Genomic DNA, 17762 nt, shown 5'->3' with positions numbered 1-17762 from the left:
TTTCGTTCTTTACATTCGACACGCTCTTGCTCATTTCCGCCAGCTTTGCGTTTACGGCCACCCACATTGTTGGAACTATTAGCACCAAGATCGCAATGACGTGCAATGTGACCTGGGTTTTGCCGCACTTGAAACATTTAATAACTCCGGCATTCTTCTGTTGAGATCCCTTCAGTGCTTCCAAAATTGGGTCTACCCACTCTGGCCTTTCTACTTCCACACGGCGTGCTTTGAAAACTGGCTTACACAGAAGCGACGCTGTTTCCTGAATCAGAGCTTGTGACACCGTTTCTGCGAATGTTGGCTTTGGGTTTGCGTATGTAGCTCGCTTCGTTTCCACGTCCCGTATGCCATTTATGAAACTCTGGATTTTTACCCTTTCAGTGTATTCCACGGGTGCGTCCGCATTTGCAAGATGAGCCAATCTTTCAATATCTGAAGCAAACTCCTGCAATGTCTCATTTGCTTTTTGGTAGCGGTTTTGCAACTCAATTTGGAATATCTGTTTCCTATGCTCGCTTCCATAACGTCGTTCTACAGCAGCCATCAATGCTTCATAATTGTTCCGCTCTCCTTCGGGAATCGTCTGTAGAATTTCCGCTGCTGGCCCCTTCAATGCCACGAATAGTGCAGAACTTTTATCTTCCGCATTCCAGTTGTTCACTGCTGCGGTCTTCTCAAACTGTAGCTTGAAGACCTGGAAAGGAACAGAACCGTCAAAGGATGGTGTTTTTACCTTTGGATTACTCGCTGAAACTGCTGGGCGATTCATTTGCAACTCCTGTATACGACCTCTCAAAGCTTCTATCTCGGCATCAATTTTGTCCTCGAGCTGCACAATTTTTGTATCCTGTGCTTCCAGCTTTGATGTTACCCTTATCTCCTGTGCCTCCAGCTGCGAGGATATGCGGGCCTCCTGTGCTTTCAACTGCTCAGCGAACTGAGATGTCATATATGTCTTTTGCTCTTCCAGTTGAGTTTCCATCTTGGATGTAATCTGTGTCGACATTTCTGACATACGCGTTCCTTGTGCTTCAATCTTGGATGTTATGCGTGTCTCCTGCGATTCTAGTTGTGATGCCATATATGTCTTCTGTTCTGCCAGTTGAGATGACACTGTCGATGTTTGAGCAGATATTGCAGCTAAAATCATGTTCAAGTCTGTACTGGTAACCGTCTGCGATGTTTCGTTCTTCTCTTCAATTTTTGTTGTCTCCTCGCCATCAAGATGAAAGACATGCTCTTCCACATCAATTCCTTCTGCTTCCATTGCTTCTCGTAGCCGTGCCTGAAGTTCGAGTTTAACGCCGCTTGTATTCAATCCACGGCTCTCCAACTCCTTCTTCAGTTGCGGGATCTTCAATTCACTTAACTTTGCCATGTCCTTGTTGTCCTCTAGAATTTATTCAACAATCCCACTTCTGACACCAATTGTAACGAATTTACTTGCAAATCCTCTTATTTGCCCTTTTGCTAGGATCGTATCGCTAAACTGTTGAATAAATAACTCCAATATTGAATAACGGAAAAATGGTCTTTATTAAAATACTTCACAATAACACTCAAACTGTGCAACGAATAGCTTAAAAACCAAACTGATATCTTAAAGGAAACTGACTTTCAAAATAATAGTGCTATTGCTCGCTAGATATCGTCTTACTCGTAACTGCTTGACAATTCAAATCAAACTGAATTACTTCTTACTCGCCTGCACTGCTTTTATAGTTTACGCTGCATACTTCTAGGCTCTTCGATTTCCAGAAGTTACTAGTTGTTTCGGCTACAAAATCGCCAGCCACAACTACGTGCACAAATTATTGCTCTCTCTTGTGACAACTCAGATAAGATATATGCATGTATTTGTGCATTGCCGCTCTGATGTTCGTATACGTACATATGTGTAGACGCAATTATTTATTCGTTTATGTAGATACATAATGATGAATTATTGATGTGCATTCACGTCACTGGTTAGCATCGCTTAGAGACGATAGCATCGCTCAGTGCTGCTAACATTCGTTACAATATAAACTGAAAAAAGTAAATGTATGAAATTTGTATGCGATTGTGCTGTGGCAGATAAAGTCGATGTTATTTTATGAATTGTAGTCACAAATTTGGCCTACGAAATCCACTGATCATCTGGCGAGAAAACAATACATTGTCATCGTCAATATTTCTATACCCAGTGTGTATTTCTATCCAATCCTTTAATAACTTTGATTGGATAATTGAAATACGTAACGGCATAAAGATATCGAGATGGATAAAGACTTTCTCATATCAAAATTATAAGAACGGAAAAAGATTTTGATTGCGCCAAAAGTCGGTCCGTTAAGATGACGACTTGGGTATATATTTACGAGTTTTGGTATACTGTCTTACCTGGACTCAAAAAAATTGGCAATGAAATGATCGAATTTTAAAAAAATTACCAAAGACCGATAAAATGATGTAAATTGAAAAGTGAGCTCAATTTATGACGAGACGTAGAAAAGTGCGTGAAAAAGAAAATTTTTGTATTTATAAGCCTTTAATTAAATTTCGCGACCACTGCCTCCTTACGATACTCTTATTGACATACATCGAAAAAAAATCAATCAATCCTAACGAAATTTGAAACAAAGATTTTTACGGTTTAAGTGATAAAATTTCGTGATGGTTGTAACTTAGTAACGCAAAATAGAGTTTGAGTAACACTTTGGGAATGGGCGAGGCACCGTCTACAATAAATAAAAGAAAATTTTAAAGTTTTGCATGCCTTTAATAAGAAGCCGATATAATCACTTGGCAATTTTGCAGAATTATAGTTTTTGGTATTATAAATAGATGTGAAAATTCTTTAATGACCACACCCAATTTTTTCTCAAAGTAGCACGTAGTTGGATTCGTACCATTATAGACTGCTTGTGCTGGAACCTAAATTAAAAAAAAAGAAAGTCAGGACGGGACTGTCTTCGGTTGTGCCGAAGATTTCACACCTTTCATGAATGGGGCTGAACAATAATCTTATCCCATTCGTAATCTCCAAATAATGCGCTTTATAGGATAAGAAATATATAGTGAACAGATGTATATACCTAAACGATTTTAAGATAAATATAAAAAAATGGCAAAAAACCCCCTTATCTGAACGATTGGTTGTATTGGATATATATTATATATAGCTCCAATTGAAATGATTTTTACAGGAAATCTTCTATGGTATATTAGAATAAATATCACCAAGTTTAACGTTTTTATATTGGAAATTAAGGGAGAAATTGCCAAACAACTTTCTGTCTGAACGATCGGTTGTATGGGATATATACTATATATAGCTCCGATCAAAGTGATTTTTCAGGATATCTTCAATGATATATTAGAATATATATCACCGAGTTTCACGTTTATACTTTCTAAATTGTGGCAGAGATGATCAAAATCGTCTTATCTGAATGATCGGTTGTATGGGAGATATATGTTATAGTGGTCCGATCCTACCGGATCCGACAAATGTCTAATATAACACAAAAATAAATCCTTGTGCCAAATTTCGTTGAGATATCTCAAAATTTGAGGGACTAGTTTGCGTTCAAACAGACAGACGGAGGGACGGACAGACGGACTTGGCTATATCAACTCAGTTCATGAAATGTATAAAAATGGAAGTGGTACTGGCCCGCTCCTTTCAGTTAAGCCATTCAAAATGTTTTGATACAAAAGTGGAACAAAAAGCGGCCAAATTTAAGGAGACTTGATAAAAACATTAAGTGAGTTCAGAATTTTGGTATTTGACGTTGGAGACGTTGCAATAGCAAATATAAGCTACGGATCGTGAGCCAATTTTGTCTTTGCAATTTTTGTTTTGTTTTGATAATTGATGATTTGCTATCCAATATTGAAAAAATAAACTACGGTTTTCATGCTGCGTTTTTTGGAATAACGTAGTAAATGCATAGTCGTGTATTTTGTTAGTGTACTGTAATAAATAAGCTACGGAAGTTTGCAATTCAATGATGCTAAACCATTTGCATAAAATCCTAAACTTCCTTATTGTTTTTATGACCTTTGCTGTTTTAAAACCGATTACGGAAGACGATTTGTACATATTTAAATAATATATTTCAGCTTTCATATCATTTCTCCTAAAATATATCCTTAATATATACATATGATATCAGAAGGGTATATAATGTTCGAATTGGCCTGATCTTAGACTTGTTTACTTATTTTTACGCTGACATTGTTATCGCTGTTAGTGCTGGTTTCCAATAAGAGGCTCTTCACAAAATGTTGTTGTTGTTATAGCGAAGAAGACATTCCTTGACGGTTTTGGGAAATATTGTCGATGTTGATGGGCTTTTGCCAGATATAGATCCGGTAAGTTCGGGTTACAAGCATTATTAAGGTAAAAGCCCTATAAACTCGTGAATTATTTAGTATGAGTCTTTTAGGCCATCCCGCCTCCGTCCCCTAATTCCGTGTGGAACTTGGGGTCGCCAAAGCTTTGCCTGCTTAAGAAGTAGGATACGCCATGGGTAGGTGAGGTTGATAATTAGGTTGAAGAAGCTATACATTGCGCTTACAACCCATTGTGTCATTTAGGTATTTCAGTCGCCCCTCGTTACGACTTCCGCTTTTTTTCAATCACTACTTTCTTTCTCTTTATCTAGTCCAGAAAGGAAGGAACCTACGTCACGTCCATTAAGACCAAAAATATATCGATGTCAATATTTTCAGCTTTGGCAGCTTTAGTTCGCTGCTACAATTATCTTCATCAGGCGTAGGTTAATGGAATTGGAAACCGCGAAGTGGCATTTTTTTAAACCTGATTTAAATCTGATAATTGGTTTTAAATCCTCACTTTTAAAAGCATTCGTTAACTGGCGTCTTGATATTCTTTTTGGGGCATATTTTAATATTCACTTGGCTTGGCGGAACATCAGCGATCGGAGTTTCGGGTTCGCCGCATGTCTCGCTGTCTGGCAATGATGAGATTTGCTCTCTTCACAACTGAAGCACTTTCTGTTAGCATTGAAGATATATATCAAAAAAAGCTATAATATAAAATTGTAGAATAATTTTGCAGAATACTTTATCTCGTTACATGTCTGACATTGACGGGGTTCTGGAGGTTAATGTTGATTTTTTTATGAACTGAAATCTTTAAAGAGCTTCGTGAGCTCTTTAGAGTTGTCGATACAAATCTAGACTGCATGGAAAATAAATATTTCTAATATAAAAAAAGTATCGGTTTTCCAGTGAAAAAGATCGAGTTGGTATCCCAACTAAAGTATCGAATACTTACCTTTTATCGATATCCTCGTTCCATCACAAAGTCTAGTTAGTCTTTATTTAGTTAATTCATCATAATTGTTCAATTTAATAAGGTTTGTTGTCTCTCCTGAAACAAATTTTATTGTGCTAATAAAAATGTATAAATTAATATATTTATAAATAACTGTTATTTAAGAATATATATGTAGACACTTCAGTGTGTACAGTAAAGTCGGAAAGTAATAGAACAAGATCAAAAAAGTTGTTTTTGTCAGTTTATCGTATCATTTATTAAAATATTATTCACATATTTGCAGTAGTTTTATACGTTCAATGTAGTTCCATGATACGAAGACTTTTTTAATGAATTTTACTGAAAGCTCCATCAAAATTTATAAGAAAACAAAAACAATGAGTATGTTATTTTAATCGATTTTCTTGAAAATGGCCACCTTTTGATTTAATGACTGCAGCACACAATTTCGGCATTCTTTCGATGAGTTTTTGAAGTGTTTGATGTGGAATATTATTCCATGCTTCGTTCAAACAATCCCAGAGGTCAGGAAGGCTTGTTGGCTTTAGAATACTCACAAATCGATCCAATTCTTCTTTCAATAGCTCGATGGGATTTAAATCGGGGGATTGTGGTGGTCAATCCATAGTATCAAGTTCACCTGCAACTTTTTTCGTTCTAAAAGAGAAGTACAAGGTTTTGATGTATGTTTCGGATCGTTATCTTGTTGGTAAATGAATCCACGACCAATCAAATAAATGCCGGATGGTATAGCATGGCATTGGATTATACTGTGATACTTCTCTTTTTTCATAATTTCTACACTTTTTTTTAGTTGACCGACGCTAGCGTAGCTGAAACAGCCTAAAACAATCACAGAGTCACCACCATGTTTCACAGGTGGCACAATCTGCTTTGAATCTTTCATTTTCGTTTCTGCGAACATATCGAACATATATACGCATATGGCTACCGAAAAGTTCGAGTTTTGATTCGTCTCACCATAAAACTGATTTCCACTGATCAATCGTCCAGTCCGTATGTTCTTGAGCAAACTTCAGTCTTTTCTGTTTATTTACTGGCCGTAGAAGTGGCTTTCTGACAGCAATACGTCTGATCATACCTTTTTTTTCAGCCGGCCTTTGACAGTCGTGAGCGATATTGGTGAATCCAAGTCTTCATTGATTTCAGCACCAATCTATGATCCAGATTTCAGTCGATTGGCCTCATTTATTGCATATATTTTGTTGTCGATTCTTTGGTTTGTCTTTATTTGTCGACCGGATCGTTTTCTGTTAGTATTTTGTCCAGTTTACCGATATCTTCTAATGGCCGTATGAACTGAACACAGAGATATTTTCAAAAGTTTGGCTATTTCTCGATAGTTTTCCCTATTTTTTTTTTGAAAATAATTATTTGGGCTCGTATTTCGACGGGTATTTCCTTTCGACCATTTGATTTGATCATTTTCAATCTGGAAATATACAATTCTGAGACTATTTCAACATCAATTTCTTTTTTATCTTGTTCTAATATATTCCCACTGTACCGTATATATATAACGATATCTTTGTAAAGAAAAGGATTGACAGCTATATTTCAAGCTTTCTTATGTACAGCTTGAAGTGGATGGCGCGCCAAGTTGGCGTGCAGAATGAAAGTTTACACAAATAACAAAAACATTCTACACGTCAACGAGTAGGTGCTTACTTGTCGTGCACGCTTTGGGTGTGTTGTCAAAAAATTTTGTCGCTACATGTGGATATATTTGTGTATATGTGAAACGTGCAATGTGAATTGACAGCGCAAAAGTCGGTAGAGTAACCCGGCTCACGTGTAACATATCTACTCATACGAATACACCGTGCAGGGACCAAAACGAAGCCACCTACAAATGATTTGTTCGATGTAACGAAATGGGAGTATTTATTTATTTATAAAAAACTCCGAATGTGTGTACCTATAGAGTTAAGTATGATTATGGTGCGATGGTATTTGTGTGTAAGCAGGTGTCTGGAACAGTTCTTAATGCTTGTTTGCTGCACGAACGGTTGCAGCATCAACTTCAATTGCTTTGCGACGTGTAAAGCATAATAGTTTTCTGCATACATACTTACATTTCTTCATACATGTATAACAGTGCATTTGTGTATTTTCATTACTTTTTTTACAAATTGTATAAATTGCATTTGCACACTTGTAGATGCATTCACAACCATTTGTACTTATGATTTTTGCCATATGTTTGCATTATTTTTATTCAATTTAATAACATTTATGTTTTCTTATAGAAAAATATGTTTTATATGATATTTTTTATTGTAAATTGTTTCATTAAATTTTGTCTTGCGACTATTCTTAACATTGTTTGTGCTTTTTTCAATCTCTTTTTTCAATTGTTGCTGTGAACCGACCATGCAATGTGACAAAATATTTGGTGCAACATATGTTGCCAGCTGTATGAAAAACAAAACAATGGGAAATAAAAATATTAAAGCTCGGTTGAAAGGACACTTTAGTTACTCATATACATATACTTATATATATACCATAAAGTGAGTTTGAGGTCATATAAATTATTGAAGTTCAGTGGAAATTTTTTCATAGTGATTTCAGTTTGATAAGCCGCTGCATATGCAATGATTCAAGATACGAGTACGCTTTTAAGAAGTAAATATCATGATTATATTCTCAAAGATTAGCGGTGAACAAATTCAACGCATCTTAGCGTTGTCGTCTAGCCAGATGAAATTTGATACTTTGAACCTTATCCACAAATATTTTAATTTTTATTTAAATTTTGAAGAAAACTCGTCGCACACTGTGTTTGAAATTTTATACTCAGCTGAGCAGAGATCACAGAGTATATTAACTTTGTTCGCATAACGGTAATCCGTAACGGCATAAACTAATCGAGATAGATATAGACTTCTATATATCAAAATGATCTGGGCGAAAAAAGAAATTCTTTAAGCCATGTACGTCCGTCCGTCCGCCCGCCCGTAAACACGATAACTTGAGTAAATTTTGAGATATCTTGATGAAATTTGGTAAGTAAGTTCCTGGGCGCTCATCTCAGATCGCTATTTAAAATAAACGAAATCCGACTACAACCACGCCCACTTTTTCGATATCGAAAATTTCGAAAAACCGAAAAAGTGCGATAATTCATTACCAAAGACGGATAAAGCGATGAAACGTGGTATATGCGTTAACCTTATGACGCAAAATAGAAAATTAGTAAAATTTTTGACAATGGGCGTGGCACCACCCACTTTTAAAAGAAGGTAATTTAAAAGTTTTGCACGTTATAATTTGGCAGTCGTGGAAGATATCGAGATAAAATTTGGCAGGAACGTTACTCCTGTTACTATATGTGTGCTAAATAAAAACTAGCAATATTGGATGACGAACACGCCCACTTTAAAAAACTTTATTAAATGGGTGTGACACCTACCATATTAAGTAGACGAAAATGAAGAAGTTCTGCAGGGCGAAATCAAAAGCCCATGGAATCTTGGCAGGAATATTTTTCGTAGTATTACATATATAAATAAATTAGCGGTACGCGACAGATGATTTTCTGGGTCACCCTGGTCCACGTTTTGATCGATATCTCGAAAACGCCATCGCATATACAACTATTGTCCAATCCAGTTTAAAACCCTCTTTAATACCTCCCATCAACATTCCAGGTTTACCCTAGGTTCATTTTGCTAAATGGTAATTTTCCCTTATTTTTTCTCCAAAGCTCTCTGCTGAGTATGTAATGTTCGGTTACAACCGAACTTAGCCTTCCTTACTTGTTAGTGATAAATTTTGAAATGAAGTATTATAGGCTTAAAAATATATTCGTCTAGTCCATCGTGAATTCATACAAGTGAAAAATCATTCTATTCCTCCTGTCAAATAATTGCTGATAGGGAAAGCGGCTGTCGCGAATGGCCAGAAAATAGAAGAAAGGTTTGTTTTTTGCTGTTAAGAAATTGAAGTGCTCACTTGTGTTTCAAACAAACTTTTGTTTCAAATGCATCCACAGAATATGAGACTGAACATTAATATTAATTTTTAAAATGTTGTTAATAAATAAAATATGAGCAGCCAGTTAAGCAAACATTTTAAAATATGTAAATAACTCAATGCACCAGTCGTCTTAAGAAAATTTTGAAAAACACTATTGAGCAAATGATTTAAGTAATCAAACAGCGTTTTAACAGGAGATAGAGTCTGTTTACTATTGTGAACGTTTTTATCAAACATTCGCAACTTGTATGAACTCACAATGGTCGAGCCAGACGACAACGCTAAAATGTGACATAATCAACTTTTATACAAAAAAAAAAAAAAAAATAAAATAAAATAAAAAGAAAAAAATATCGATTTCCGAATTATTATAAATACTGCCTCTAAATTAAAAAAGTCACTATAGCTTTTCATGATCGGATGGGTAGCAGTAAAGCTTTCACGAAAATAAAGCTTTCTCGTATGGCCAGACGCCACAATCTATAGGAGGGTTAGAGCATTTTACATTTTTCTGAACTTGTATTTTGTGTCAATAAAAACTCATTCCAACATTTACATACGTTTTAGTCAATAAAAACTCATTCCAACATTTACATATGTTTTAGGTGTTAACATGGTCTTATGGGCAGCTAAAACTGCGCAAAAGGGATTATCTGGTTTTTATAAACACAAAATAGGTTATGTTTAAAGATTTCAAAAGCAGCATTGCTTGTCCATTGCGATTCTAGATGTTGCTGTAAGATTCCATAAAAGTGTTTTGTAAACAGGAAGTTCGCCAACTAAAACTCTTGGAGACAAACCGATTTAGGCGTTGTGTTCAATTTCGTCCCGTCTTGATCGTAGCGCATGTGTGTATGTCGCAGGTACAATTCGTATGTATTTGTGAAACACGCTCGTTAAGTGAGTGTGTGGTTTATACATGTGTGCGATTCGTTCGCAGATAGAAGTCAATGATTTAAATTTTTTGTATTTTGTGGGTTGATTTTGTGTCCTTGAGCTGGTATAAGCAGATTGTGTTTTTATTTTTAGAGGTTCGACAAATAACGTCCGAGGCGGTGTTTGCTTTTTCATTGATTATCCCTGAAATGTTTTCTGTTTATATTGATGATTTTAACTACCTGTTTTTACTCAAATATTGATTTTTTGCCGGCTCAAGGTTTAAAGACCAAATTGAAAAACACAGTTTTCGTTTTTTTTTTATGCCAATATATTTCGGCTTTCTGCGGTAACCTTCCTCAGAGCCACTAATGACAACATAAAAACATAGAAAACAAACAATTAATATCACATATTTTACTAATAAAAATTACAAGTTAAGAAAATGTTTACAAACAAAATTTATAACAAAAATCCACAATTACATCATTTGACATTAACATACATTGTTTGGTGTTTACGTCAGCACCGTCTAATCAGGTGTTTGCTACTGTCCTATTGTTGATGACGATACAAGTGAGGACGGACTGTGATGTATGTGCTCACTTCTATCGTCATCTACTAAGCAAAAATAGGACAGTAGCAAACACCTGATTAGATGGTACAGACGTAAACACCAAACAATGTATGTTAATGTCAAATGATGTAATTGTGAATTTTTGTTAAAACTTTTGTTTTTGTTTGTTTTCTATGTTTTTATGTTGTCATCAGTGGCCTTGAGGAAGGTTACCGCAGAGTAGCCGAAATATATTGGCATTAAAAAAGCCGAAAACTGTGTTTTTCAATTGGGTTTTTAGACCTTGAGGCGCCAAAAAATCAAGATTTGTTTTCTGTTTATATAATTCCATGTTTTCAAGTAGTTTCAATCTTAGGCTGACGACAGCGTGCTCGATATATGATATGCTGGGCGTAAAGCAGTTTTTATTTTCATACATCTTACAAGCCTCAAACTTTCTGGCACTGTCACAACCTTTACGATTTTAGATAAGATATAGTTTTCATAGCTTTTCATGCTTATATTTTAGCAACACTTATTGCTTCTACTCTGTCCTCAACCTTAAGTTATAGCGGTGTGTATAGAGAAATTTAGCTATGCTTGGCAAGAGACTTATAACCCTTTTCAACTACCGTATTTTGCGATGTAATGGTAGAGTGGTAATATTATTGTCAATTTTGTGAAAGTTGAAATTTAAAACATTTTTTTTATTTTCAAAAAGCTCGGCGTGGTTATTGACGAATTTACCTCAAATCTAAATATAACACCAAGAACTAAATATAACACCGACAACCACCAATTCTAAAAAATTGCTTAATAATACCAATGGCTTCTGATTCACGGCTTGCAGATGTTGTACGACTTTCCTCCTTAATGTGGGGGGTGCCACGCCCAGTTACTAAAATTTTTATTTTGCGTTTTAAAGTTAACTCACTCTCTAGGTTTCATCATTTCGCTAGCATTTATTATTTATTAAATTTGCGATATCAAAAAAGTAGGCGTTATTGTTATCTCATTTCGAAACTTTCCAATTTTTCATCTTTAACTCAACCCATTAAATTTCATCACTTTATCGGTGATTTGTTGCATTTTTCCAAACATCCATGGTAAGTTTCAATTTTTTCCATTGCTTGAAATTTCTCATAGCTTATAGAGTATATTAATTTTGTTCGCATAATTGTACCCCGTAACGGAATAAACTAATCGAGAAAGATATAGCTTTTTTATATCAAAATGATCTAAGTAAAACAAGTAAGGAAGGCTAAGTTCGGGTGTAACCGAACATTACATACTCAGTTGAGAGCTATGGAGACAAAATAAGGAAAACCACCATGTAGGAAAATGAACCTAGGGTAACCCTGGAATGTGGTTGTATGACATGTGTATCAAATGGAAGTTATTAAAGAGTATTTTAAGAGAGAGTAGGCCATAGTTCTATGGATGGACGCCATTTAGGGATATCGCCATAAAGGTGGACCAAGGCTGACTCTAGAATTTGTTTGTACGATATGGGTATCAAATGAAAGGTGTTACTGAGCATTTTAAGAGGGAGTGGGCCTTAGGTCTATCGGTGGACGCCTTTTCGAGATATCGCCATTAAGGTGGACCAGGGGTGACTCTAGAATGTGTTTGTACGATATGGGTATCAAATGAAAGGTGGTAATGAGTATTTTAAAAGGGAATGGGCTTTAGTTCTATAGGTGAACGCCTTTTCGAGAAATCGCCATAAAGGTGGACCGGGGGTGACTCTAGAATATGTTTGTACGATATGGATATCAAATGAAAGCTGTTAATGAGTATTTTAAAAAGGAGTGATCCTTAGTTCCATAGGTGGACGCCGTTTCGAGATATCGCCATAAAGGTGGACCAAGGGTGACTCTAGAATGTTTGTACGATATGGGTATCAAACGAAAAGTGTTACTGAGCATTTTAAGAGGGGGTGGGCATTAGGTCTATAGGTAGACGCCTTTTCGAGATATCGCCATTAGGGTGGGCCAGGGTCTAGAATGTTTGTACGATATGGGTATCAAACGAAAGGTGTTACTGAGCATTTTAAGAGGGAGTGGGCATTAGGTCTATAGGTCGACGCCTTTTCGTGATATCGCCATTACGGTGGGCCAGTGGTGACTCTAGAATGTTTGTACGATATGGGTATCAAACGAAAAGTGTTACTGAGCATTTTAAGAGGGAGTGGGCATTAGGTCTATAGGTGGCCTTTTCGAGACATCGCCAATAGGGTGGGCCAGGGGTGACTCTAGAATGTTTTTACGATATGGGTATCAAACGAAAGGTGTTACTGAGCATTTTAAGAGGGAGTGGGCATTAGGTCTATAGGTGGACGCCTTTTCGAGATATCGCCATTAGGGTGGGCCAGGGTGTCTCTAGAATGTGTTTGTACGATATGGGTATCAAATGAAAGGTGGTAATGAGTATTTTAAAAGGGAGTAATCACTAGTTCTATAGGTGGACGCCTTTTCGAGATATCGCCACAAAGGTGGACCAAGGGTGACTCTAGAATGTTTGTACGATATGGGTATCAAACAAAAGGTGTTACTGAGCATTTTAAGAGGGAGTTGGCATTAGGTCTATAGGTGGACGCCTTTTCGAGAAATCGCCATTAGGGTGGGCCAGGGTCTAGAATGTTTGTACGATATGGGTATCAAACGAAAGGTGTTACTGAGCATTTTAAGAGGGAGTAGGCATTAGGTCTATAGGTGGACGCCTTTTCGAGATATCGCCATTAGGGTGGGCCAGGGGTGACTCTAGAATGTGTTTGTACGATATGGATATCAAATTAAAGGTATTAATGAGGGTTTTAAAAGCGAGTGGCCCTTAGATGTATATGTGAAGGCGTTCTCGCGATATCGACCAAAATGTGGACCAGGTGATCAAGAAAATCATCCGTCGGGTACTGCTAATTTATTTATATATGCAATACCACTAACAGTATTCCTGCCAAGATTCCAAGGGCTGTTAATGTCGCCTTGTAGAACTTTTTCATTTTCTTCCACTTAATATAGTAGGTGTCACACCCATTTTACAAAGTTTTTTCCAAAGTTTTATTTTGCGTCAATAAACCAATCCAGTTACCATGTTTCATCCCTTTTTTCGTATTTGGCATAGAATTATGGCATTTTTTTCATTTTTCGTAATTTTCGATATCGATAAAGTGGGCGTGGTTATGGTCGGATTTCGGCCATTTTTTATACCAAGATAAAGTGAGTTCAGATAAGTACGTGGGCTAAGTTTAGTAAAGATATATCGGTTTTTGCTCAAGTTATTGTGTTAACGGCCGAGCGGAAGGACAGACGGACGACTGTGTATAAAAACTGGGCGTGGCCTCAACCGATTTTGCCCATTTTCACAGAAAACAGTTATCATCATAGAATCTATACCTCTACCAAATTTCACAAGGATTGGTTAATTTTGTTCGACTTATGGCATTAAAAGTATCCTAGACAAATTAAATGAAAAAGGGCGGAGCAAAGCCCATTTTGAAATTTTCTTTTATTTTTTATTTTGTTGCACCATATCATTACTGGAGTTGAATGTTGACATAATGTACTTATATACTGTAAAGATATTAAATTTTTTGTTAAAATTTTACTTTAAAAAAATTATTTTTTTAAAAGTGGGCGTGGTCGTTCTCCGATTTTGCTAATTTTTATTAAGCAGACATATAGTAACAGGAGTAACGTTCCTGCCAAATTTCATCATGATATCTTCAACGACTGCCAAATTACAGTTTGCAAAACTTTTAAATTACCTTCTTGTAAAAGTGGGCGGTGCCACGCCCGTTGTACAAAATCTTACTAATTTTCTATTCTGCGTCATAATTTCAACCCATCTACCAAGTTTCATCGCTGTAACCGCCTTTGGTAATGAATTATCGCATTTTTTCGGTTTTTCGAAATTTTCTATATCGAAAAAGTGGGCGTGGTTATAGTCCGATATCGTTCATTTTAAATAGCGATCTGAGATGAGTGCCCAGGAATCTACATACCAAATTTCATCAAGATACCTCAAAATTTACTCAAGTTATCGTGTTAACGGACAGACGGACGGACGGACGGACGGACATGGCTTAATCAAATTTTTTTTCGATACTGATGATTTTGATATATAGAAGTCTATATCTATCTCGATTCCTTTATACCTGTACAACCAACCGGTATCCAATCAAAGTTAATATACTCTGTGTGCTCTGCTCAACTGAGTATAAAAAGAAATTCATTTGGCCATGTCCGTCCGCCCGTCCATCTTTCCGTAAACACGATAACTTGTGTAAAGTGTGGGGTATCTTAATGAAATTTAGTACGTAAGTTCCTGGGCACTCATCTGAGATCAATATTTAAAATGAACGAAATCGGACTATAACCACGCCCACTTTTTCGATATCGAAAATTTCGAAAAATCCCAAAAGTGCGATAATTCATTACCAAAGACGGATAAAGCGATGAAGTTTGGTATGTGGGTTAACCTTATGACGCAGAATAGAAAATTATTAAAATTTTGGACAATGGGCGTGGCACCGCCCACTTTTAAAAGAAGCTAATTTAAAAGTTTTGCAAGCTGTAATTTGGCAGCTGAGTATGTATGTTACGCCCTAAGTTAACCTTCCTTACTTGTTTAAATTGGGAGTGGTCGCAAACCGATTAGTTAATTGCCAAAAAGTGTATATATATATGTATATTGGCAAAGATAATCGAAGTCCCAAACATTGTGAATACATACAAGTGAAAAGTCTTTCTATTCCTCCATTTCCATACCCACCTGTCAAATAATATCCGACAGGGAGAACGGCTGTCGCGAATGGCTAGAGAATGGAAAAAGGGTTTGTTTTTTGCTCACGGTTATTAAATTGAAGTGACTTGAATTGCTTATTTGTGTTTCAAATCAGCTTTTCTTTTAAATGTGTATACAGAAAATCAGACTACATATTAATATTCATTTCTAAAATCTAGTTAATAGATTTAATGTGAGCAGCCAGTTAAGCAAATATTTTAAAATATGTAAATAATACAATATACCAGTCGTCCACAAAAATGTTTGAAAAACACTACTGAGAAAATGATTTAAGTAATCCAACAGCGATTGAACAGATGATCGAGGTTGTTTACTATTGTTAACGTTTTTGTCAAACGTTCGCCACTTGTATGAATTCACAATGGTTCCAAATTTCAATACGATATCTTCTACGAATTCTGATTTAAGGGTTGAAAAAATTTGATCGAATTTTTTTTTCTCGACATTTTCTTTATCGAAAAAATGGGGGTGGTTACCCTTGGATTTTGGCTATTTTTAACGCGAATCTATTCTGGGTCAAGATAAGCCAATTTACCAAATTTCGTAAATATATTTCAATTTTGTATTAAGTTATCATGTTAAGGGACGAAGGGCTCAATTAAAAACTCCTTCGATGCTAATAATTTTGGTATAAGGAAGTCTATATCTATCAGGATTCCTTTATACTATTACGAATTACAAATTATATTACGAACTACCGCTATTCTACCAAATTTATAAGAGCCTATTGTACACATTTACGCTGCGTATACAAACTATGTCGCGATTTGTAAGAAAATAACAATGTTATGTGGGTAAAGTAAAGTTGGATAACTTTTATGCCAACACTATTGGGTATAAAAACTTTGCTCATCTGCAATGTATGTTTAGTTGCAGCTAAGCAAATACTTGTGGCATAGTAAATGCATACTTGCAACAACTGCTGCATTTCTTCTAAAGTTTTTGTTATCACATAGATATGTGTGTATGTATGTATATATATTTTTGCACTTGCACCATTGCATAAAACTGAGTTTTTCTTTCACACATAACTGCAATTTAGAGGTGTGTGTGCACTCATACAAATGCAATGCTCAAGGAACAACACATACAAAAAAAAATTAATATAAATATAAGGCGCGATAACCTCCGAAGAGTTTTTAGGCCGAGCTTCTCTTCCAATTTGCGTCGTGCTCCTTTATATTTTTCCTACAAATTGGCCGGACGGCACTTACTTGTTTTATGCCGACTCTGAACGGCATCTGCGAGGCAGATGAGTTTTCACTGATGGCTTTTCATGGCAGAAATACACTTGGAGTGCTTGCCAAAAACTGCCGAGGGGCGACCTTGCTTAGAAAAATTTTCTTTCAATTGAAAAACCTTATTTCTAAAATGTTGATGTTGCTTTGCCAGGGGTGTAAACCCAGAGCATTCGGTGTGGTAGGCGGAGCACGCTACCATCACACCACGGTGGCCGCCAAACAACAACACATACAAACTTGCGCTTTTTTATTTATGTGTAAATTTATATTTTGTTTGGTTTTTTCGTTATTGCAACATTTTGTTTGTTTGTCTATTTTATTTGAGATTCAACAGCTGTACAAGTGTTGCAGTACGTTTTGCTGTTGCTGTTCTTATTGTTGCTTCAGTTTTGTATCTCTTATATGCACGGCTTCAAGTTTTCCTGCCCTCTTCTTGTCCTTCTCGTCGTCTTATGATTAACTTTTTTGTTGTATGACCATAACTAAATTATATGGTTTTTTTTTGTGTTATTGGTTGTCTTGCTACTTGTGCTGTGTTAACAACAATCCCTAAAATTGCTTACAAGCTTCGTCATCAGCTGCAACACTTCCACCATTATTGTCATTGACTATTATTGTGATCGCAAACATTTTTTGTCAACATCGTTTCATAAATGGTTGCACGCAATATTGCTATTTCGAATTTGTTCTTACATGCAATTCATTTGTAATAATTATTTTTGTGGGTTACGGGATGACAAAAAGTAGAGTTTTAGTTTCAGTTGGAGCTAGTCAATAAGGAAAACGATTAGTAAACGAAAAAAAAAAAAAAAATGGTAGTCATCAGGAATCCAAATAGGCTATCTTTAGCTATTTTGGTGCGCCGTTACTGTGGTATTTTTGTATACCAAGAGATGGCTTTCTACATTATTGAATTGAAATTTCAAAGTTAAGGGAAATATTTTACACTAGAGCAGTAAGCTGCATATGTATATTTTGAGTTACATCA

Source organism: Eurosta solidaginis, chromosome 1, assembly GCF_040869045.1.
Source record: "Eurosta solidaginis isolate ZX-2024a chromosome 1, ASM4086904v1, whole genome shotgun sequence".
Classification (NCBI taxonomy): Eukaryota; Metazoa; Arthropoda; class Insecta; order Diptera; family Tephritidae; genus Eurosta; species Eurosta solidaginis.
This window is presented reverse-complemented; position numbering follows the sequence as displayed.